Source organism: Phyllobates terribilis, unplaced genomic scaffold, assembly GCF_046119375.1.
Source record: "Phyllobates terribilis strain yellow unplaced genomic scaffold, ASM4611937v1 Scaffold_10__3_contigs__length_209671492, whole genome shotgun sequence".
Taxonomy (NCBI): domain Eukaryota; kingdom Metazoa; phylum Chordata; class Amphibia; order Anura; family Dendrobatidae; genus Phyllobates; species Phyllobates terribilis.
In genome coordinates, this window is record NW_027362770.1 from 35,721,973 (window position 1) to 35,746,828 (window position 24,856).

Below are 24,856 nucleotides of genomic sequence, written 5' to 3' on the forward strand. Positions count from 1 at the left end.
ACTGTTAAGAGGAGACTTTGTGAAGCACGCCTTCATGGTAAAATAGCTGCTAGGAAACCACTGCTAAGGACAGGCAACAAGCAGAAGAGACTTGTTTGGGCTAAAGAACACAAGGAATGGACATTAGACCAGTGGAAATCTGTGCTTTGGTCTGATGAGTCCAAATTTGAGATCTTTGGTTCCAACCACCGTGTCTTTGTGCGACGCAGAAAAGGTGAACGGAAGGACTCTACATGCCTGGTTCCCACCGTGAAGCATGGAGGAGGAGGTGTGATGGTGTGGGGGTGCTTTGCTGGTGACACTGTTGGGGATTTATTCAAAATTGAAGGCATACTGAACCAGCATAGCTACCACAGCATCTTGCAGCGGCATGCTATTCCATCCGGTTTGCGTTTAGTTGGACCATCATTTATTTTTCAACAGGACAATGACCCCAAACACACCTCCAGGCTGTGTAAGGGCTATTTGACCAAGGAGTAGAGTGATGGGGTGCTACGCCAGATGACCTGGCCTCCACAGTCACCAGACCTGAACCCAATCGAGATGGTTTGGGGTGAGCTGGACCGCAGAGTGAAGGCAAAAGGGCCAACAAGTGCTAAGCATCTCTGGGAACTCCTTCAAGATTGTTGGAAGACCATTTCCGGTGACTACCTCTTGAAGCTCATCAAGAGAATGCCAAGAGTGTGCAAAGCAGTCATCAAAGCAAAAGGTGGCTACTTTGAAGAGCCTAGAATATAAGACATATTTTCAGTTGTTTCACACTTTTTTGTTAAGTATATAATTCCACATGTGTTAATTCATAGTTTTGATGCCTTCAGTGTGAATGTACAATTTTCATAGTCATGAAAATACAGAAAAATCTTTAAATGAGAAGGTGTGTCCAAACTTTTGGTCTGTACTGTATATATATATATAAACTTGTTTGTACCATAGAAATGTTGTATTGCATCACTTCTATGGAACCACAATATCAAATGTCATTGATGTGCATTTTGAGCAAAAACTAGCCCGTTGTGTCCATTCCCCCGATAAAATTTAATATTGCCTAAATTGTTGAAAAAGTTTCTGTTGGCTGTGATAGAAATGTCTTACAGCACACCATACACCACAGCTTGCTGCATATAGTGTTCTGTACCCACAAACCAGTCATGTTGACCTCTGCCCAACTCTAAAATGGTCTACCTTGGGCATATTAGAATCTGAACTGGACCAAAGAACAATACAAGAAGGTGGCCAGGTCTGATCAATTACATTTTGTTTTACATCCTGTGGACACCTGAGTGTGTGCACTGCTTTCCTGGAGAAGCGTTGGCACCAAAATTCACTATTGAGAGAAGAAAAGTCAGTGGAAGAATTGTGATGCCCTCGTCAATGTTCTTCTGTATTATATACATGTTTATTTCCTTTGTGTGCATTGGAACAACACAAAATAAACTGAGGAAAAAAGGCAAATTGGACATCTCTTCACACAAAACCCCACAAATGGGCAGGAATAAATTGTGATGTTAGTTCAAAATCACTTTTGGCCAGTAACAGGTGTGGGCAATATGAAAATCACACCTGAAACCAGATAAAAAGGAAAAAGTTGACTCAATCTTTGCATTGTTTGTCTGTGTGTGTGAAACTTAGCATGGGAAACAAAAATAGATGAATAAAACTGTCTGAGGACTTGAGAACTAAGATTGTTGAAAAATGTCAACAATCTCAAGGTACAAGTCCATCTCCCGAGCTCTTTAAGTTCTTTTCTCCATGGTGTGCACCATAATCAGGAAATTTGCAATGACAATGTAGTTAATAGAGATGAGCGTTGTTCTACTCGAACTGTTCGCCAATCTCAAATTCGAGCTGTTTTGGGCGGTGTTTGAGCCGTTCGGCGAACACGAACAATTTGAGAAAAATTCGGCTGTTCGAGGTTATGTTCGATAACTGTTCGTGCACCAAAATCATAACTGGATTTTTTCTCAGTAATGATGAAAATTAATGTTGATACGCAGTTTGAGTGTACAGCGGGGTGGGGGGAGGGGCAGGGGATGGATCTCTGCAGGAACAATGAAGATCTCCATTTTTTTTTTCTCTTTCCCGCATTTACAGTGGGGAGGTGCAATCTGTCAGCCTATCAGCAGCGCACACACGGAGCGAAGTGCTTTTTTTCACACAAGCAAGGGCATGTGTCATTGGCAGTGTATGTCACATGTCCTTGCCCTATAAGACCAAGCCATTTTCCCCGTCGCCACCATTTTCTCACTGCTGCAGCTGCGTGTTAGACGGCACCGCTGTTGCTGTGTGCGCTATACCTTGTTAATTTCAAGCCAATTTTCGCACAAATCTACAGATAGCTTGGGAGTAGGGAATAGTTGTGATTGCAGTCCTTTTAAGGACTAGGTTACAGCATTTCCTACGACTTTTATCAGGCAGGTCTGTGCTCTTAAATAGATAGATTGTGGGAGTAAAGACTAATTGTAATTGGAGTCCTTTTCAGGACTAGGTTACATCAGTTCCTATCAGTTTTTGCCAGGCAGGTCTGTGCCAGTGCTGTGCAAGTTTTTTTCACAGCATTTGGCTGAATCTAGCAAAGCTAATCCTTTTTGGCCTATTGCAGAGTGTGTTAGTCAGTGGAGTAGCCTATCTGTGTTGCAAGATATACCACCTGTGTATAGAATACCAATTTTTTTACTGCACCTAGTGAAGCAAAATGTTTTGGGCATAGCATCATTCTATTAGTCCATCTATACTGACCTCCATCAGGTTGCAAATTGAATATAATTTTTTTCTGCATCTAGCTCTGAAAAAATATTGGGCTTCTAGCTGTGTGTGGGACTTGTTGTATTAGTCCATCTATACTGACCTCCATCAGGTTGCAAACTGCATATATTTTTTTCTTCATCTACCTCTGAAAAAATATTGGGCTTCTAGCTATGTGTGGGACTTGTTCTATTAATCCATCTATACAGACCTCCATCAGGTTGCAAACTGAATATATTTTTTTCTGCATCTACCTCTGAAAAAATATTGGGCTTCTAGCTGTGTGTGGGACTTGTTGTATTAGTCCATCTATACTGACCTCCATCAGGTTGCAAACTGAATATATTTTTTTCTGCATCTACCTCTGAAAAAATATTGGGCTTTTAGCTGTGTGTGGGACTTGTTTTATTAGTCCATCTATACAGACCTCCATCAGGTTGCAAACTGAATATATTTTTTTCTGCATCTACCTCTGAAAAAATATTGGGCTTCTAGCTGTGTGTGGGACTTGTTGTATTAGTCCATCTATACTGACCTCCATCAGGTTGCAAACTGAATATATTTTTTTCTGCATCTACCTCTGAAAAAATATTGGGCTTCTAGCTGTGTGTGGGACTTGTTCTATTAATCCATCTATACAGACCTCCATCAGGTTGCAAACTGAATATATTTTTTTCTGCATCTAGCTCTGAAAAAATATTTGGCCTTCTAGCAGTGTGTGGGACTTTCTCTAATAGTCCATCTATACTGACCTCCATCAGGTTGCAAATTGAATATAATTTTTTTCTGCATCTAACCCAGCCAATAGTTTTGGCCTAATACCACAGTTTGGCCATTCAGCTCTGCTCGGTTCCCATCCATTGTTTTTTTGTGCAAACAACTCCAGAGTTGTTAATTAGTTAACCACCAAAATGAGTGGAAAAAGGCCTGCTGCTGGTGGAAAGGGGAATAGGCGTGTTGGGAAGGGAAAAAAAGGTTGTGTCCGTGGGGTAGGTGTTAAAGCAACAGTAACATCTGCAGAAGAAAGATCATCTTCCAGCCAAACTAAAATGTCTACTTCTTTTAGCGGACAATGTGATAAGATCCCTTTCTTACGGCCACGCCAATCGCTACAAATTCCAGATGAGGCACAAAAACAGCAGGTGCTTCAACGGATATCAAGTGCTCCTTTAAGTGGGCTCTCCTCCACATCAACTTCAACATCACAAATACTCCAGTCCTCAAAAGGTGTCACCCCAATCACACTTGCTTCCTCACAGCTCCCAAATCTCCAGCTGCCCGTCTGAGTATGAGGTAGAACAGATGGTTGAGTCTGCAGAGCTGTTTACTCATACTATAGCCTGGGAATCAGAGGTCGACTCCAGCGCTTCTGTGAATCCAGACAAGGAAATGATCTGCACTGATGCCCAGAATCTTTATGAGTCGGATCCAGGACCAGACGCAGAAGGTTCTGACCATAATGTAGACCCTCATTCCCAAACTGTAACTCCTGTTGGTGGAGACAATGAGGAAGACGATGATAAGACTCAAATACCTGATTGGAGCGACAACTTTAGTTTTTTGTCAGGGCAGGAACAGGTTGGCTCTGAGGACGACGGGTGTGATAGCGCACAGGGTGATGATGATGAGGTTGGAGATCCCACTTACTGTCAACCCACAGTCAGCCAAGAGATGAGGTCAGCAGAAGAGGTGGAGGAAGATGCTAGTGACGACGAGGTCAGGTTGCGCCTTCCTGGACAGAGACGTAGTACTGGAAGCACGTCAACAACTGCATCCTCAAACACAACTCTGCCTCTCACCACAAGTCGTGGTGGCACTTCAGGTCGCATGGGTGCTAAGCCTTGCATAGCCTGGGCATTTTTTCAGATCGATAAAGATGACCCAACTCGTATTATCTGTAACATTTGTCAGCAAAAGCTAAGTAGAGGCCAAAAAATACATAGTTTGAGTACTTCATGCATGAACCGGCACATGGACATGAAGCATAAGTTGCAGTGGGAAGCTCAGTGTGCTACAATGCGGCCTAGCCGGCCGGGCCAACCACCGTCTGCCATATCTTGTGCATCCGCGGCCTCTTCATCCTCTGTGACTGGGGGGACAGCAGTCACACCTGTTTTGGGGCACAGACCTGCCACCTCTTTACCCGCAACAGCCAGCGTGATTGGCAGGTCATCATTTTCTTTGGAGGTGGTAACACCAGCTGGTGTTGAGCGCTGTCCGACATCGATAGCACCACCTTTGGATCAAGGCAACCTAACATGTCCGCCTGCATCTTCCTCACAGACCGGCAGTTTGCCGGGGACACCCTTATCAACCCCGTCTAAGCACAATAGCCAGCCCTCGGTCCCTCAGATGTGGACAAGTAAAAGACCATTTCCTCCTAGCCATGAGAAAGCTAAGAGGTTGAATTTCACCATCTGCAAGTTCTTGGCAACAGAAATGCTGCCTTTCCGCCTGGTGGACACAGAGGATTTTCGAGACCTTATGTCCGTCGCAGTGCCCCAGTACCAGATGCCCAGTCGGCACTACTTCTCAAAGAAAGGTGTGCCTGCGCTCCACCAGCATGTCGCACACAACATCACCGCTTCTTTGAGAAACTCTGTGTGTGACAGGGTGCATTTCACCACAGACACTTGGACGAGTAGGCATGGACAGGGGCGTTACATGTCGCTGACTGGGCACTGGGTAACTATGGTGACAGCAGGACAAGGGGCTGCTGTCCAAGTCTTGCCGTCCCCACGAGTTGTGCGTCAATCCTCTTTATGTCAAAGTTCCTCCACTGCTTCTGCCTCCTCAACCTCCTCTCGGTCTTCCACCTGCACCCAAAGCCTGTCTGGTCATGCCACAAGCTTTTTAACTGCGCAGAAGGGATCCTGCACACCTCCTTACTATGCTGGCAGTAGGGCTCAAAGTCATCAGGCGGTTTTTACATTGAAATGTCTGGGAAATGTGAGTCACACAGCTGAGGAGTTGTGGTCAGCTCTGGAGAACCAATTTCATGAATGGTTGTCTCCACTGGACCTGAAACCAGGGAAGGCCGTGTGCGACAATGCTGCAAACCTGGGTGCGGCCCTTCGCCGGGGCAATGTCACACACGTGCCTTGTATGGCTCACGTGTTGAACCTGGTTGTCCAGCAATTTTTAGCCCACTATCCCAGACTAGATGGCCTTCTGCAGAGGGCACGGTCGCTGTGTGCTCACTTTCGCCGTTCGCATCCCGCAGCTCAGCGACTTACATCTCTACAGAAGTCGTTGGGCCTGCCACTTCACCGGCTAAAATGCGATGTGCCTACCCGGTGGAATTCAACTCTGCACATGTTGCAGCGACTGTGGCAGCACCGACAAGCCCTGGTGCAATACGTTCTGACATATAGCCTGGGCCAACGAGATCCAGAGGTGGGGCAAATCACGCTGGAGGAGTGGTCTCAGATCAGGGACCTATGCACCCTTCTGCACAGTTTTGAAATGGCGACGAAGATGTTTACTGCTGACGATGCCATTATCAGCATGACTATTCCGGTGATTTACATGCTGGAGCACATGTTAAACAGAATTCGGAGTCAGGTGGTGGCACAAGAGGAGGTGGAGGAAGTAGAGGAGGAGGAGTTGTATGCGGAAGGGCTAACATCTGCAAGGTCCAGACGGTCGGCAGCACCAAGGCGGCAGGCATGTGAGGGTGGGGGAGATGGTTTTACCAGGGCGCATGGTAGCAGCCAAACAGGTGAGGAAGGTGTAGGAGCCCAGGAAGAAGTGGAGGACGAACTGATGGAAGACTCATCAGATGAGGGAGACCTTGATCACATTTCTATTGTGCGAGGTTGGGGGGAGAGGACAGAGGAAGGAAGCATGATTGTTACCTCGCCACCAACACAACAGGGACTTGGTGCTCCTGGATGCGCAACACACATGAGTGCCTTCTTGCTGCACTACCTGCAACATGACCCTCGAATTGTGAGAATTAGAAATAATCCTGACTACTGGGTTGCCACACTGTTAGATCCCCAGTACAAAAGTAAATTTGCAGAAATTATTCCTGCCATAGCAAGGGATGCACGCATGCAGGAGTATCAGCAGAGACTGTTGCAGAATCTTACATGTGCTTTTCCACAAAATACCAGTGGTGCACGTAGTGAATCTCACAGTTCCAACTTGCCAACCGTGGGACCGTCAAGTGTTCAGCACTCAAACCGTAACAGAACCACAGTATCTGCTGGTAACATCAATTTTGCGGAATCATTTCACCACTTTTTTAGCCCATCCTTTGCAAGGCCACAGGAGACAAGAAGTCTGACACATAGTCAACGCCTAGAGACGATGGTACAGGAGTATCTCCAAGTAAACATTGAAGCCACGACTGTGTCACTGGACCCTTGCTCTTTTTGGGCTTCCAATCTGGATAAATGGCCGGAGCTAGCCACTTACGCCTTGGAGATCTTGTCATGCCCCGCAGCCAGCGTTCTGTCTGAACGTGTGTTCAGCGCTGCTGGTGGTGTGCTGACTAGAGATGAGCGGTGTTCGACTTGAACTGTTCGCCAATCTCAAATTCGAGCTGTTTTGGGCGGTGTTCGAGTTGTTCGACGAACCCGAACGATTTGCAAAAAATTCGGCTGTTCGAGGTTATGTTCGATAACTGTTCGTGCACCAAAAGCGTGTCCTGCATGTCTGGCGCTATTTAGAGCACCAATCATGCAGGGATTGTCTGCCACTCACTGTAATGCCACAGCCATGGTGGTTGTGGCATTACAGTGATTGCCCAAATCGATGGGAACAGTGCTCACAGTGAAACATGAAAAGCCGGCAATTCAGCAGCGGCATACACCTGTTACCGACAATTTAGAACCGAAAGAATAGAGCTTCACACATAGATTAGATAGATATAAACATGTCAGCCACATATATACGAAGTACAGTGAAAGTGCTGCTTACTGTACTTGTCATTTAGCGTAAAGGATTTATCAAAAAAAATAATAGTGTTTTCATGCACCGTCTCTTTAAAAAAGCCGGCCGGCAATTCAGCAGCGGTACCCGACAATTTAGAATAGAAGGAATAGAGAATCACACATAGATTAGATAGATAGAAACATGTCAGTCACATATATAAGAAGTGCAGTGACAGTGTTGATTACTGTACTTGTCATTTAGTGTAAAGGATTTATTTAAAAAAATAATAGTGTTTTCATGCACTGTCTCTTTAAAAAAGCCGGCTGGCAATTCAGCAGCGGTACCCGACAATTTATAACAGACAGAATAGAGCTTCACACATAGATTAGATAGATAGAAACATGTCAGTCACATATATATGAAGTACAGTGATAGTGTTGGTTACTGTACTTGTCATTTAGTATTAAAATAAAGGATTTATTATTAAAAAAATTGGCGTGGGGTTCCCCTTAATTTTAGGCTCTAGCGGAGGTTAAGCAGACGGCTGGGGCAGATGTTTGAAGCTTGGGAAGGGGGTAATACCCACGGAGCTTCCCAGGCTACTAATATCAGCCCCCAGCTGAATACATAGCCTTTACTAGCTATTAAAATGGGGGACCCCCCAAAAGAAATGACGTGGGGTCCCCCCTAATTTAATAGCTAGCAAAGGCTAGGCAGACAGCTGGGGGCTGATATTAATAGCCCAGGAAGGGAGCCATGAATATTGGCCCCCTCCCAGGCTAGAAACACCAGCCGTCAGCCGCCCCAGAAATGGCGCATTCATAGGATGCGCCAATTCTGGCACTTAGCCTCGCTCTTCCACGCTGCCCTGGTGCGGTGGCAGGGGGTAATAGGGTTGGGGTTGATGTCAGCTTATAATGCCAGCTGACATCAAGCCCAGGTTAGTAATGGAGAGGCGTCTATAAGACACCCCCATTACTAACCCCATAGTCAAAGTTAAAAAAAACACAAACACCCAGAATAAAGTCCTTTAATTGAAATAAAGACACAATCCTTTATTGTTCTAAATTAAACCATACTTACCGTCACGCCCATTCCAGCTGAAGCCAACGATCTCCTGCAATAAAAGAAAAATAATAAAGCAACCTCATCCTTACCTTTCCATGGTTCCCACGACAGCTTCAGCTCTGCTACATCGAGATGACAGGCTGGACCGCAGCAGAACGCTGCCATCCAGCCTCTCATCCTGCAGACACTGAGAAGCGCAGGCTTGCTTGCGCTGCTCAGCGTCTCTCTGTGACGACATCCAGATGAGCCGAGTTCATGTCCAATGAACTCGGCTCACCTCATGCACGTCACTGACAGCGTGGGAAAATTCTCAAGCTGAAGCGGTGAGTGCAGGAGAATTCTCCCACGCTGTCAGTGACGTGCAGGAGGTGAGCTGAGTTCATTGGACATGAGCTCACCTTATGCACGTCACTGACAGCGTGGGAGAATTCTCCTGCACTCAGCGCTTCAGCGTGAGAATTCTCCCGCTGAAGCGCTGAGTGCAGGAGAATTTTCCCACGCTGTCAGTGACGTGCATAAGGTGAGCTCATGTCCAATGAACTCAGCTCACCTCCTGCACGTCACTGACAGCGTGGGAGAATTCTCCTGCACTCAGCGCTTCAGTGTGAGAATTCACCCACGCTGAAGCGCTGAGTGCAGGAGAATTTTCCCACGCTGTCAGTGACGTGCATGAGGTGAGCCGAGTTCATTGGACATTAACTCGGCTCATCTGGATGCCCTCACAGAGAGACACTGTGGAGCGCAAGCAAGCCTGCGCTTCTCAGTGTCTGCGGGATGACAGGCTGGATGGCAGCGTTCTGCTGCGGTCCAGCCTGTCATATCGATGTAGCAGAGCTGAAGCTGTCATGGGAACCATGGAAAGGTAAGGATGATGTTGCTTTATTATTTTTCTTTTATTTCAGGAGATCGTTGGCTTCAGCTGGAATGGGCGTGATGGTAAGTATGGTTTAATTTAGAACAATAAAGAATTGTGTGTTTATTTCAATTAAAGGACTTTTTTCTGGGTGTTGTGTTTTTTTTAAATACTTTACTAGAAATTCATGGTGGTCATGTCTAATATTGGCGTGACCCCATGAATTTCGGGCTTAGGGCCAGCTGATAATGCCAAGCTGGCCCTAACCCCTTTATTACCCAGTGAGCCACCGCATCAGGGCCCTGGATGAGTTTGGTACAGCGCCAGAAGATGGCGCTTCTATGAACGCGCCATTTTCCGGGGTGGCTGCGGACTGCAATTTGCAGCGGGGGTGGCCCAGAAAGCTTGGGCCTCCCTGCGCTGCGGATTCCAGCCCCCAGCTGCCTAGTTGTACCTGGCTGGACACAAAAACAGGGCGAAGCCCCATGTCAATTTTCTTTAAATTATTTCATGAAATAATTAAGAAAAAAAGGGCCTCCCTATATTGTTGTGTCCGGCCAGGTACAAATAGGCAGCTGGTGGTTGGGGGCAGCCCGTTCCTGCCTGCTGTACCTGGCTGGACACAAATATAGTGCGAAGCCCCACGTCAATTTTTTTTAAATTATTTCATGAATTTCCTGAAATAATTTAAAAAAATTGAAGTGGGGCTTCGCACTATATTTGTGTCCAGCCAGGTACAGCAGGCAGGAACGGGCTGCCCCCATCCACCAGCTGCCTATTTGTACCTGGCCGGACACAACAATATAGGGAAGCCCTTTTTTTCTTAATTATTTCATGAATTTCATGAAATAATTAAAAAAAATTGAAGTGGGGCTTCGCACTATATTTGTGTCCAGCCAGGTACAGCAGGCAGGAACGGGCTGCCCCCATCCACCAGCTGCCTATTTGTACCTGGCCGGACACAACAATATAGGGAAGGCCTTTTTTTCTTAATTATTTCATGAATTTCATGAAATAATTAAAAAAAAAGTACGTGGGGCTTCGCCCTATTTTTGTGTCCAGCCAGGTACAACTAGGCAGCTGGGGGCTGGAATCTGCAGCGCAGGGAGGCCCAAGCTTTCTGGGCCCCCCCCCGCTACAAATTGCAGTCCGCAGCCACCCCGGAAAATGGCGCGTTCATAGAAGCGCCATCTTCTGGCGCTGTACCCAACTCATCCAGGGCCCTGGTGCGGTGGCTCACTGGGTAATAAAGGGGTTAGGGCCAGCTTGGTATTATCAGCTGGCCCCAAGCCCAAAATTCATGGGGTCACGCCAGTATTAGACATGACCGCCATGAATTTCTAGTAAAGTATTTAAAAAAAACACAACACCCAGAATAAAGTCCTTTAATTGAAATAAAGACACAATTCTTTATTGTTCTAAATTAAACCATACTTACCATCACACCCATTCCAGCTGAAGCCAACGATCTCCTGCAATAAAAGAAAAATAATAAACCAACCTCATCCTTACCTTTCCATGGTTCCCACGACAGCTTCAGCTCTGCTACATCGAGATGACTGGCTGGACCGCAGCAGAACGCTGCCATCCAGTCTGTCATCCCGCAGACACTGAGAAGCGCAGGCATGCTTGCGCTCCTCACTGTCTCGCTGTGACGGCATCCAGATGAGCCGAGGTCATGTCCAATGAACTCGGCTCACCTCATGCACGTCACTGACAGCGTGGGAAAATTCTCACGCTGAAGTGCTGAGTGCAGGAGAATTCTCCCACGCTGTCAGTGATGTGCATGAGGTGAGCTCATGTCCAATGAACTCAGCTCACCTCCTGCACGTCACTGACAGCGTGGGAAAATTCTCCTGCAATCAGCGCTTCAGCGTGAGAATTTTCCCACGCTGTCAGTGACGTGCATGAGGTGAGCCGAGTTCATTGGACATGAACTCGGCTCATCTGGATGTCGTCACAGAGAGACGCTGAGCAGCGCAAGCAAGCCTGCGCTTCTCAGTGTCTGCGGGATGACAGGCTGGATGGCAGCGTTCTGCTGCGGTCCAGCCTGTCATCTCGATGTAGCAGAGCTGAAGTTGTCGTGGGAACCATGGAAAGGTAAGGATGAGGTTGCTTTATTATTTTTCTTTTATTGCAGGAGATCGTTGGCTTCAGCTGGAATGGGCGTGATGGTAAGTATGGTTTAATTTAGAACAATAAAGGATTGTGTCTTTATTTCAATTAAAGGACTTTATTCTGGGTGTTTGTGTTTTTTTTAACTTTGACTATGGGGTTAGTAATGGGGGTGTCTTATAGACGCCTCTCCATTACTAACCTGGGCTTGATGTCAGCTGGCATTATAAGCTAACATCAACCCCAACCCTATTACCCCCTGCCACCGCACCAGGGCAGTGTGGAAGAGCGAGGCTAAGTGCCAGAATTGGCGCATCCTATGAATGCGCCATTTCTGGGGCGGCTGACGGCTGGTGTTTCTAGCCTGGGAGGGGGCCAATATTCATGGCTCCCTTCCTGGGCTATTAATATCAGCCCCCAGCTGTCTGCCTAGCCTTTGCTAGCTATTAAATTAGGGGGGACCCCACGTCATTTTTTTGGGGGGGTCCCCCATTTTAATAGCTAGTAAAGGCTATGTATTCAGCTGGGGGCTGATATTAGTAGCCTGGGAAGCTCCGTGGGTATTACCCCCTTCCCAGGCTTCAAACATCTGCCCCAGCCGTCTGCTTAACCTCCGCTAGAGCCTAAAATTAAGGGGAACCCCACGCCAATTTTTTTAATAATAAATCCTTTATTTTAATACTAAATGACAAGTACAGTAACCAACACTATCACTGTACTTCATATATATGTGACTGACATGTTTCTATCTATCTAATCTATGTGTGATGCTCTATCTTTCTGTTCTAAATTGTCGGGTACCGCTGCTTAATTGCCGGCCGGCTTTTTTAAAGAGACAGTGCATGAAAACACTATTATTTTTTTAAATAAATCCTTTACACTAAATGACAAGTACAGTAAGCAACACTATCACTGTACTTATTATATATGTGACTGACATGTTTCTATCTATCTAATCTATGTGTGAAGCTCTATTCTTTCTGTTCTAAATTGTCGGGTACAGATGCTGAATTGCCGGCCGGCTTTTTTAAAGAGACGGTGCATGAAAACACTAATATTTTTTTTAATAAATCCTTTACACTAAATGACAAGTGCAGTAACCAACACTGTCACTGTGCTTCTTATATGTGTGACTGACATGTTTCTATCTATCTAATCTATGTGTGATGCTCTATTCCTTCTTGTCTAAATTGTCGGGTACCGGTGTATGCCGCTGCTGAATTTGCCGGCCGGCTTTTTTAAAGACAGTGTCTTCTAGGCAGTTTGTCAGCTTTTGGACACCTTTGCAGGTGTTTTCTATGTGTTTCTATGTGTTTTTGTTTGCCTGCCATTGGTTTTAAAGGTGTTTGACGGTGCTCTAAGGTGTTCGACGAACAGTTCGACGAACAGTTCCTCGAACATCCCGGTGTTCGACGAACCGAACCGAACCCGAACACTACGGGGGTGGCTCAACACTAGTGCTGACAGATAAGCGCACGCGGCTCTCCACTGATAATGTAGACAGACTCACGTTCATAAAGATGAACAAATCATGGATCCGAAACGACTTTTCTACCCCTGTGTCATCCTGGGGAGAGTAAAAGCTTGATGATTGGTTAAAATCACCCTACCAACCGTTTTAAGCTTTCAAATTACTAATCATGTTTATCTGTATCTTGGCTGGAAAATAATTTGGGCTTTGTAGCAGTGTGCAGCACTGATTCTATTAGGCCATCTATAATAAGCTCCACCAGATTTAAAATTACTAATCATGTTTATCTGTATCTTGACTGGAAAATAATTTGGGCTTTGTAGCAGTGTGCAGCATTGATCCTATTAGGCCATCTATACTAAAGCTTCACCAGATTTAAAATTAATAATAATTTTTAGCTGCATCTAGCCCGGAAAATAATTTTGGGGCTCCGAGATGCGCAAGACACATAAGTGCCTTCTTGCTGCACTACCTGCAGCATGACCCTCATATTGTCAGAATTCGAAGTAATCATGACTACTGGGTTTCCACACTCTTAGATCCCCCAAACTTTTCGATCAACCTTTTCATTTTAATAAAGACCAAAAAAATGGTCATTTTTGAAATTATAAGCATTAGCAGGTTGTTAGAAACTGAAATCAAACAGTTTTCAACTCAAAACTTTATTCTAAGTGATGTTACATTTTCACATAGGACCCCTTGTTCGAAAGGAGCTTCTGAACTCTCTCGTCCATTGAATTTGTCAGGTTTTGGATGGTTTCTGCTTCAATTGCATGAGGATAGAATACCCTCCCAGAGCTGTTGCTTAGATGTGAACTGCCTCCTGCCATCATAGACACTCCTTTTAATGATGCTCCAAAGGTTCTGAATGGGGTAGAGGTCAGGGGAGCATGGGGGTCACACCATATTATCACTTGGCGCCAGTTTCCCTGACCCTATGTGGTGCCTTCCTAGCGGGTGTAGCGAGGGGCTGCGCCACATAAAATGTCACAGCCTCCTGTTTCTAGCTGAGGGTCGTTTCCTGCCTCCACTAGTTTCGGGGACCGGTCTCCCCCTTTGGCCTGACCCCTCCACGCAGGTGGATTCGGGCGTGCGGTGGCGACTCGCCCGTCCGCACCCCTGAGATCCCTTCGTTCCTCGTTCCTGGAGCCTTCTCCGCTCCTCTTCCTTCCTTCTCCCTCTTCCAGGCCTGGGCCTCTGTTACTAGGCCCGCTTCCGGAGCAGAGCTCATGCAGAGCCCCTGCTCCCTGCCACTTCTGCTCAGACTTCTCTGCACTGAACTAAGATGGTGCCCACCTTTTATACTCCCTTCTCAATGCACCCAGGAACTGCTTCCTCCCTGCTCCTGCACTACAGGGTTCCCCTTCCTCAGTGTTCCCTCCCCCCACTCCAGCCAGGGACAGGGACTGTCGTGCCCATCTCAGGGGCATATTGGTCGCCCTGCCCCACGGCAATGTGGTGTAATGCATGCAGGTGTCAGGTCCTGATCCACACTACATCCTTACCTGAGAGTGAGATATCACACCTCTGGGTGAGGTGCAATACCTCTGTAGCAACCGAGCCCTCAGGGTGCTACAGTTCCATTTATCTTCAGCCTAGGTGACGTATTGCGATACAGGGCTGTGATTTTGGCTATAAAAGGGTCCCCTAGACCCCTACCCCAAGCTTTTTAAGAGAATCATATATGGCGTGCCAGGAGACTCTATGGAAAGCTTTCTCAGCATCCAACGAGAGTATCTAATTACAAATTTTTAACTGCATCTAGCCCAGGAAATACTTTGTGCCTAGTAGCAGGGTCTGCTAGTCAGCGGATTATCCCGGCTGTTATGCAAGCTACACCACCTGTAGTTTGGACACTTCATTTTTTCAAAGGAAATGCTTCGGGACCACGGGATACTCAGTGAAGAGCATCAGGAGGCACCCCAAGGCATAGGGGCTCGGACTGGCAGTAGGATGCCTTGCGGTGGACAGCCGAGCTCGATCCTTATAAAAGCTTTTTAACTGCAGCAGCTTTAGTGGACGCTACTGGAGCTGGAATTACGCGGCTGCTGGCATGAGACTTGCCCTCCAATAGATCCTTGTAAATGGATTTAAAGTGTATTTATTCAAATTAGAGAGACAATTTAAATTAAAAAGCTTAAAGCTGCCTCCACCACAGGGGGGCTCGCTCGACCCACCAGCGGACAGGCACCAGTATTGGGAGAGGGGGGCTGGCCGTCAGAGTTCACCGCGGCTCTGGCACAAACCCGGCGACACGGAGGTGGCACGGGCAGGAGTTGACTGAACGTGTCGGCTTCTCACTTTTTGGATTTTAGAAGGGCATGACATGCCTATATCTGTGTCTCCCCCTCCTTTTACTCCTCCACCTCTTTTCTTTTCGCATGACTATATGTACTTGTCACTTTTCCATGTGTTAGTTGTGTCTTCTGAGCAGTTTGTCAGCTTTTGGACACCTTTGAAGGTGTTTTCTATGTGTTTCTATGTGTTTTTGTTTGCCTGCCATTGGTTTTAACGGTGTTCGAAGGTGTTCGACGAACAGTTCGACGAACAGTTCGGCGAACACACGGGTGTTCGACGAACCGAACCGAACTCGAACACTACGGGGGTGGCTCAACACTAGTAGTTAATCTCCCTATATGTGGATGGCAGAGAAAAATTGATGAAAGGTTGCATTGCAGGAAAGCGTGGATGGTGGATAAGCAGCCCCAATCAAGTTCCAAAAAAATTCAAGCTGTCCTGCAGACTCAGGGTGCATCTATGTAGGCCTGAACTATCCATTAACATTTGAATGAAATGAAACACAGTGGCAGGAAACCCAGAAGGACCCGTTTGCTGACACAGACATAAAAAAGCTAGACTGCAGCTTGTCAAAATGTACGTGAGTAAGCCAAAATCCTTCTGGGAAAGAGTCTTGTGGACAGATTAGAAAAAAGATAGAGCTTTCTCGTAAAGCACATCATTCTACTGTTTATTGAAAACGGAATGAGGCCTATAAAGAAAAGAACACAGTACCTTTAGTCAAATATGGTGGAGGTTTAAAGAAGTTTTTAGTTGTTTTGCTGCTTCTGGCACTAGGTGCCTTGACTGTGTGCAAGGCATCATGAAATCTGAAGATTACCAAAAGATTTTGGGTTGCAATATACTGCCCAGTGTCTGAAAGCTGGGTTTGTGTCCTAGGTCATGGGTCTTCCAGCAGGACAATGATCCCAAATATACTTCAAGAAGCAGCCAAGAATGGATAGAAACAAATCACTGGAGAGTTCTGAAGTGGCCAGCAATGAGTCCGGATCAAAATCCCTTTGAATACCCGTGGAGAGATTTTCAAATTGCTGTTGAGAGAAGGCGCCCTTCAAATATGAGAGACCTGGAGAAATTTTCTAAAGAAGAGTGGTCCAAATTTCAGTTGAGAGGTGTAAATAGCTTGTTGGTGGTTGTAGGAACCAATTGATTGCAGTTATTTATTCCAAAGCATGTGCAACCAAATAGTGAGTTGAGGTGCCTACAATTTTGTTCGGACCATTTTTGGGGTTTTACGTGAAATTATGTCCAATTTGCCTTCTTTTCTTTGTTTTTTTGTGTTGTTCCTATGAACATCCCTGATTTTCCACGCTGTCACATCTGCGTGACAGCGTGGCAAATCTGGGATGTCCATGGGCAGAGCCCTTTCTTTGGCGCGAACAAGCTGGAACTCGGAACACGAACCCGAATTTGAAATGCCGAACAAATTCGCTCAAGAGTGCTTGTGACCCTTACCTCTGACTTCTTTCCTGTCAGTTAGAAGTTGCGGTCACAAGATGACTGCACGGGATTGGAGCAGTGCCAGGAAAAATTGAAGCAGTGCCAGGAAAAGCTGAAGATGATGGCTGGTGAGTATAGTACTAGTATAGTATAGTATATTACATATGTCGCACCACCCCAGCATTGAAATAAAAAAATTGGAGTGGTGTTTTTTCATATTGTTATCTGATGTCATCCAAATCAGCTCCCTCCCACATAGGAAGTGAGCTCTGCCAATGACACAATGACCCTACACACCTGCTGAGATGCGTGCATGATACCTGCTGTGTACATTTGAATTGTGTAAGTGTCTCAGCAGGTGTATGGGATCATAACTCAATCGGATCCATGGATTCCAGTGAGGAAGAGAATTCTGTTCAGTAATGCATGACCACTTTAAGCAAATCTTTAAAAGGTCATGATAATTTCAACAAACTTTGTAGAAATCAGGAAACTTTGTAATATATAATCATAATTCATTATATGAATGATAAGGAAGAATCAGGCGCGTCATCAGGTGATCATCATCAGGTGATTCATAAAGATTGGGGAGAATATGCCAGTTTTAATGAAAAGGTGTAGTACAGTGAGAGGAGCCCGATTCATTAGAATGCGCATGCCAGTTAATGAATCAGGCCACATCTCACCAGATGTGCGCCAATTCAAAAATCTAGCTGCAGTCTAGTAATAAACTAGACAACCAGACATTGTCACATTCTTGTCCTGCCCCATTTGCCCATTTCAGCACAGCTTACAAGGAATGGCGATAATGTCAAAAGTAGCAACTTCATGTTGTGCCAAAATTTCATGATTTTTAAAGTGTTTTTATGCCAGAAAACAGAAAATACTGATGTGTTGGCCCCAAAGTTCTAGAATGGCCAAGTCAAAGACCTGAACTTAATCCTATAGAAATGTTATGAACTTGAAGGGACCAGATCATGGGAGAAAAAAAGTCACAAAAATAATAAAGTTAAAGCTTTTTTTTTGTAGGGAAGTATGGACTAACATTCCACGTATCCCAATGTGTAGGACTAATCAACAATTACTGGACATGTTTAGATACCGTTATTGCTGTACAAGGGGGTCACACCTGATAATGAAAGCAAAGTTTCCTATATTTTTGCCACTCAGACATTATTTTAGATTATTTTTTCTCATTTAAAAACTGGCAACGTCTAATATTTTTGACTCATTTGTTTGATTTGGTTCCCTTGTTCTACTTTTAGGACTTGTGTGAAATCTGGTGTAGTTTTAGGTCAAATTTATGCAGAAATATTGAAAATTCTGAAGGGTTCACAAACTTTCAAGCACCACTGTAATTGGAAGGATAGGAAATAAAATAATTTATTGTAAAAGCCTAATATTGAGAAAGTAATGGACTCATTGTTATACTATCATCTACTAGCATTTTTTTTTGCAAATGGAAGTTCAGTAATGGACTAATGGAATGCAGCTTGCACAATAGTTACACCAAAATGACAAGAGATGAAAAGAGAGGAAAGAGAGGCCACAGCATGTTTCTCTTTGAAGTTCCTCTCCCAGGAGGCAATTTGTTTAATTCCATAGAATAAAAGATTAGACTATTGCTACTGTTTGTGGTCCATGATATGCTGCTTGCATTGTAGGTTTAGTCTTCAATCGTGTAACATTGTATGACACATATTACTGGGTAGTCTGGCATGTCATTATTTTTTAGTTATACAAATTAATTGAAAAACCTAATGCTAATTGTATCCACATCATGTTCTAGTTTTAGAGTGGAACAATTATACTGAGATGAGTGACGCTCATAGGTGCTACTTATTTTTGCATTAGACTGTTTATTTTGTAGCTTAAAGGGTTATTTCCATCTTCGTAGAAGGGTATTGCTGACAATTGCTTGAAAATTAATTTGATAAAATGTTTAGTCTCTCTTGAGACATTATCACTTTTCTGTTGCATACATGTTTCTATTGAATTTGTAAGCACTGCCCTGAAACTGGTGGGATCATTGGTGTTTACTGTTATCTCCAGCCATCTTCAGTGCAGTGCATACAAGCTAGACAGCAGTGGTGGTCTTTCTCCTAGGCAACAAGCTGTAAACCAAAAAGAAAATAATGTATTACTATCTCAAGAATCTGCTTGTTTTTATTATAATATTCATCTATGAAGATTGGAATCACTTTTTAAAGTAGTTTTTAATTTTTTGCACAAAAAAATGGTTGAATTGACTTTGTTGAAATTTTGGTTTAAAAAAAGATTCTCCGCAGCAGCTTAAGTGTGCAGCATAAAGTTCTGTATCTCTGCAAAATAACTTCACGAGTTATCCAGGACTTTTTTTTACTATGGGACTAAGAACTTACCAACAGATAGCTGCTAACAACCTGCCTGTTCTGCCCTGTGATGATCTCTTTTTGGCTCAGAGCGACCATGGATCCCTCCTGTCGGTGATTCTCCTGCTTCTTGTGATGTCACATCGACCGACCAGTTCTTTCTGCTCTGCTATATTGATGGAGCGTCATTACCAATGTTATGCTGATTGACAGCCGGCTCTTCGCTGCCTATCAGCAGAGAGCCGACTGTCAATCATCGTGATGTCAGCAGTGATGCCCGTCATCCAAGCAGAACAGATGGAAAAGAACTGTGTTGTTGACATGAAGTCAAAAGGAAACAATAGATTCACCGGCTGAGCAACTATCTGCCGGTAAGTATTTAGTCCAGTAGGAAAGAAGCCCATTTAATACAATCTCTGGTTGCTGCAGACTTAATATAACAGGACCTTTCATCAGTCAATTAGTTAGTGCATGCTGGGCTCTTTTACCTTCAAAATAGACTCTAAAGCAGCAAAATTAGGTGTTTTATTAGAAATAGTGTAGCTCCTACTAAAAATATTAAAGTATTAGTATTAATAAACTGTCAGCACAGAATGTTCAAAGTAAGAACAGGCACTTGATACACCATTGCATGGCCAAAAAGTTCAATGTACCTTCCCAAATGCATGTCTCTGCCCTTTTTTGGCTCTATATAGCCAGAGCCGTCAATCAAAGAGGAAGGCGAGAGGGCAAAGATAAAGTAAAAACAAGCAGATGGGAAGGTGGATTAAAATGTCTGATCCCGCCAAGGTTGCATCGAGCGCCTTAACTTGGTTTGGGCAGTCATTCTGGACTGACAAACTCCCTTTAAATTGTTGTAAGTCACTTCAGAGTTCCAGGATCTGCATTTCTACTTTGACTAATGTCATACCGATGTCAATGGGAATGCACAGTAGTCGCAACACAGTTTTAATTAGAAGAATGAAAATGACTTTGTACGGAGTAGAAAAAAAACACATATAATATTATACAGAAAATGCCAAAATAATTTGGCCATTTACAGTGGCATGAAAAAGTTTGGGCACCTTTGGTCAATATTACTGTTATTGTGAACAGTTAAGCAAGTTGAAGATGAAATGATCTAAATTAAAAGGGCTAAATTAAAATATGACACATATTATTTGTATTTTAGGCAAAAAAAAATATACTGTATATGTCATAATTTTTTACATTTTAAAAATTTAAAAAAGAAAAATGGGCTGATGCAAAATTTTGGGCACCCTTGGAGATTTGTGTGCTCAGATAACTTTGACCAAGGTTTCAGATCTTAATTAGCCTGTTAGGGTTATGGCTTGTTCACTATCATTGTTAGGAAAGGCCAGGTGATGCAAATTTCCCAGCTTTACAAAAACCCAGCCTCCTCTAACCTTGTGCCAAAAAACAGCAGCCATGGGTTCTTCTAAGCAGCTGCTTAGCGCTTTTAAAATTAAAATGGTGGAGGCCCACAAAGCAGGGGAAGGCTATAAAAGATAGCAAGGCATTTTTAAGTTGCCCTTTCTTCAATTTGAAATGTAATTTAGAAATAGCAATTAACAGGAACAGATGAGGTGAAGATAAGGTCTGGAAGACCAAGCAAAATTTCAGTGACAGCTGCTCATAGGATTGCTAGGGAGGCAAATCCGAACCCTCGCTTGACTGCAAAAGACCTTCAGAAAGATTTAGCAGACTCTGGAGTTGTGGTACATTGTTCTACTGTTCAAAAACACCTGCACAAATATGGCCTTCATGAAAGAGTCATCAGAAGAAAACCTCTCCTGCGTCCTCACCATAAAATTCAGTGTCAGAAGTATGCAAAGGAACATCTAAACAAGACTGATGTATTTTGGAAACTAGTCCTGTGGACCAATGAGGTTAACATAGAACTCTTTGGCCACAATCATCACAGGTATGTGCGGAGATAAAAGGGCACATAATTTCAGGAAAAGAACATCTCGCCAACCATTAAGCATGGGGCTGGATCAGTCATGCTTTGGAGTTGTATTGCAGCCAATGGCACAGGGATCATTTCATGTGTAGAGGAAAGAATGGATTTGATGAAATTTCAAAAAATTCTTGATGCAAACATAACACCATCTGTAAAAAAGCTGAAGTTGAAAAGAGCATGGCTTCTACAAATAGATAATGATCCTAAACACACGTCAAAATCCACAATAGCCTACCTCAGAAGGTGCAAGTTAAAGGTTTTTGTAACATACCTGGCGGCGTCCTTGCATAGTGGTCCATCTCCCACTGTGCAAGAGCGCGCACTTGATCTCCAGTCCAGTTTGCTAGCCTGGCTTCCCTCCATGCTGTCTGTTTGCCTCTGTGTCTGCTGCTTAAGCGCGGCGCCCGATCACTTCCTGCTTTTCGTACCTGCTGCAGACACACCCCTTGTGCGTCCTCAGCCTATTGCTGTCTGCCATCTGGTATTTAACCCAGCTGCTCCAATGAATCCCTGCCTGAGCATTGTGTTCTGTCAGTTGGCCTTTGGTCACTGATATGCCAGGTCCCTTTTATGTTTCCTGCCTTCGGTATCAGTTCCCGTGTCTGAACTGTGTCCTGACTGTATTGTCTTCTGGCCTGTTGTCTTCTGCCTATCCTGGAGGCTGTATTTCCAGGCCTGTGTGAACCCGCTCCTGTATCTTGCTGCTGTGTCTGTTCTTGTCTGAATACTCTCCTAGCCGGTTTTGTTTTTCTCTATGTCCGTACTTTCCCTTTTTCTGCAGAGTCTGAACTCATACCTAACTCCTGCTCGTTGTCACTGTACTTCCGTTTGTGAGTTTGTGGTCCACTCGCTACTTCTCTGCAAGTACCCTGTGGGTATCTGGTTCTGACTTTCCCTTCTAGTCTGTTCCGTGTGTACAGAGCCCTGTCCCCACCGCGTCTGCGGTTTTCGCTTTTCTCAGCTCTGTCCTCCGCTTCTGCGGATTTCGCTTTGCTCAGCTCTGTCCACCGCGTCGCCGGTTTTCGCTTTGCTCAGCTCTGTCCACCGCGTCGGCGGTTTTCGCTTTGCTCAGCTCTGTCCACCGCGTCTGCGGTTTTCGCTTTGCTCAGCTCTGTCCACCGCGTCTGCAGTTTTCGCTTTGCTCAGCTCTGTCCACCGCGTCTGCGGTTTTCGCTTTGCTCAGCCCTGTCCACCGCGTCTGCGGTTTTCGCTTTGCTCTGCCCTGTCCACTGCGTCTGCGGGTTTGAATTTGTCTCCCAGTCTGTACTGGACCCTACCCAGCCTGCGCTCTAGTCTGCCTGTTCCTGTATTCCCCCGTGTGGGTCAACAGCCGTGTCCGGAGTCTGACCTGGAGTAGACCCTGGTTCCTCTGCTCGGTTCCTCCCTGGTGCACTGGCGTCGTATGCCGTCGTGCGACCTTGGTCGGATCGGGCAGATACTTAGTTACGCCCCTCCAGGCACTCTCCGGTTCATTGCACAGTGGAATCACTATATAAACACCCACACGCTAGTCAGTCCGGGCGTGTGCATTACAGCATGCTCAGGCCATGATTCCCGTTGAGCCCCACGGCCTTTCTCTCTCTGAGATGTTTTCCAGCGAATACGTGCATTAAAAATAAATAAAGAAAAAAATTTTTTTTCCTTAGCTGAGTTCCAGGCTAATTACGCACCCGTCCAGATGGATCTTTCTGCACTCGTTCCTGCGGATCCTCCACGTTACTATGGGGATCCAAGACAGAGTCGTGCATTTGTGGAGCAATGCATGCTACACTTCAAGTTCTACCCTCTATGTTTTCCCATAGATCGGGCTAAGGTGGGATTCATGATGTCTTACCTAGCGGGTGATGCCTTGAATTGGATCACCCCCCTATGGGACGCACAGGATCCTATCGTCCTGGACATAATGGCCTTCCTGGTGGCCTTTCTAATGGTCTTCAATGATCCTAACCCAGAGGCTCCTGTTGAAGCTTCACTTCCCAATATCCCGGAGCAGCCCCGATGGGTATTGTGTGTGGGTAGCGCAATAGTCCTCCAGCCCAATGAGACTACTGCCCACCCAGAATCCTCACAGGGTGACTACACTCTCCGGAATACTTCTCCCAACCTCAAGAGGCAATCCAGACGTGCTAGACGTAGAGGCAAGCCGTCACGCCAGGGTCTGTCCTCCCTGAGACCTCCTGACCCTAACCTTGAAGTCCCTACTGAAGCTTCATCTCCCTGTATCCCGGAGAAGCCCCAACGGGTAATGTGCGTGGGTAGTGCACCAGTTCTCCTGCCCGAAGAGACTGCTGCCCACCCAGAATCCACACCGGAGGACCCCCTGTTGCCTCCTGAATCCCCCGGGATACCACTTGATGACTATTGGAGAGAGACTTCCCTATACTCTGCACCTGTTACCTCGCCCGCTTCGTCCAGTGAGTCCGACCTAGTGTTCTCCGAAGCAGAGGTTACCCCCGAGTCTCTACACCCCTCCGATCAGGCGGAGGATCTCCAGTTGTCTCTTGAACCCTTCGGGGTGCTACCTGGTAGCGAATGGACAGAGACTTTCCTATACCCGGTACCTGATACCTCGGCTGCTTCATCCAGTGAGTCCGACCTAGTGTACTCCGAAGCAGAGGTTACCCATGAGTCTCTTCACCCCTCCGACCTGGCGGAGGACCTCCAGTTGTCTCCTGAGCCCTTCGGGGTGCTACCTGGTAGCGAAAGGACAGAGACTCTCCTATACTCTGTACCTGATACCTTGCTCGCTTCGTCCAGTGAGTCCGACCTAGTGTTCTCCGAAGCAGAGGTTACCCCCGAGTCTCTACACCCCTCCGACCAGGCGGAGTACCTCCAGTTGTCTCCAGAACCCTTCGGGGTGCCACCTGGTGGTGAATGGACAGAGACTTTCCTATATCCTGGATCTGATACCTCGCCCGCTTCATTCAGTGAGTCCGACCTAGTGTACTCCGAAGCAGAGGTTACCCCCGAGTCTCTACACCCCTCCGACCAGGCGGAGGACCTCCAGTTGTCTCCTGAACCCTTTGGGGTGCTACCTGATAGCGAATGGACAGAGACTCTCCTATAATCGGTACCTGATACCCCGCCCGCTTCTTCCAGTGAGTCCGACCTGGTGTGCTCCGAGGCAGAGGTTATCCCCGAGTCTCTACACCCCTCCGACCAGGCGGAGGACCTCCAGTTGTCTCCTGAACCCTTCAGGGTGCTACCTGATAGCGAATGGACAGAGACTCTCCTATTCTCGGTACCTGATACCTCGCCCGCTTCTTCCAGTGAGTCCGACCTAGTGTACTCCAAAGCAGAGGTTACCCCCAAGTCTCTGCACTCTTCCGACCCGGCGGAGGACCCCCAGTTGTTTCCTGAATACTCCGGGGTACCACCTGATAACAAAGAGACAGTGACTTTTCTACACCTTGTACCTGATACCTCGCCCATTTCATCCTGTGAGCTTGACAAGATGTACCCTGAAGCAGAGGTTACCCTCGAGTCTTTGCACCCCTCCAACCCATCGGAGGGCTTTCAGTTGTCTCCTGAACCCTCTGGGGTGCTACCTGATAATAAGTGGAGAGAGACTTCCTTGTGTGCTATTCCTGGTACTCCACCCGTTTCGTCTGTTGCTGAGGATGGTTGGATAGGAGGTAGCATCCTAGCTAACCAGAGGAGACCAGTTTTTCCGG

The 24,856-nt window shown here is 45.8% G+C and overlaps 1 protein-coding gene across 6 annotated transcripts in view; it reads left to right on the top strand.

The window, feature by feature from the left end:
- Positions 1 to 24,856, top strand: part of GABRA1 (gamma-aminobutyric acid type A receptor subunit alpha1) — a 301,016-nt gene that overhangs the window by 223,565 nt on the left and 52,595 nt on the right. The window lies entirely within an intron of this gene.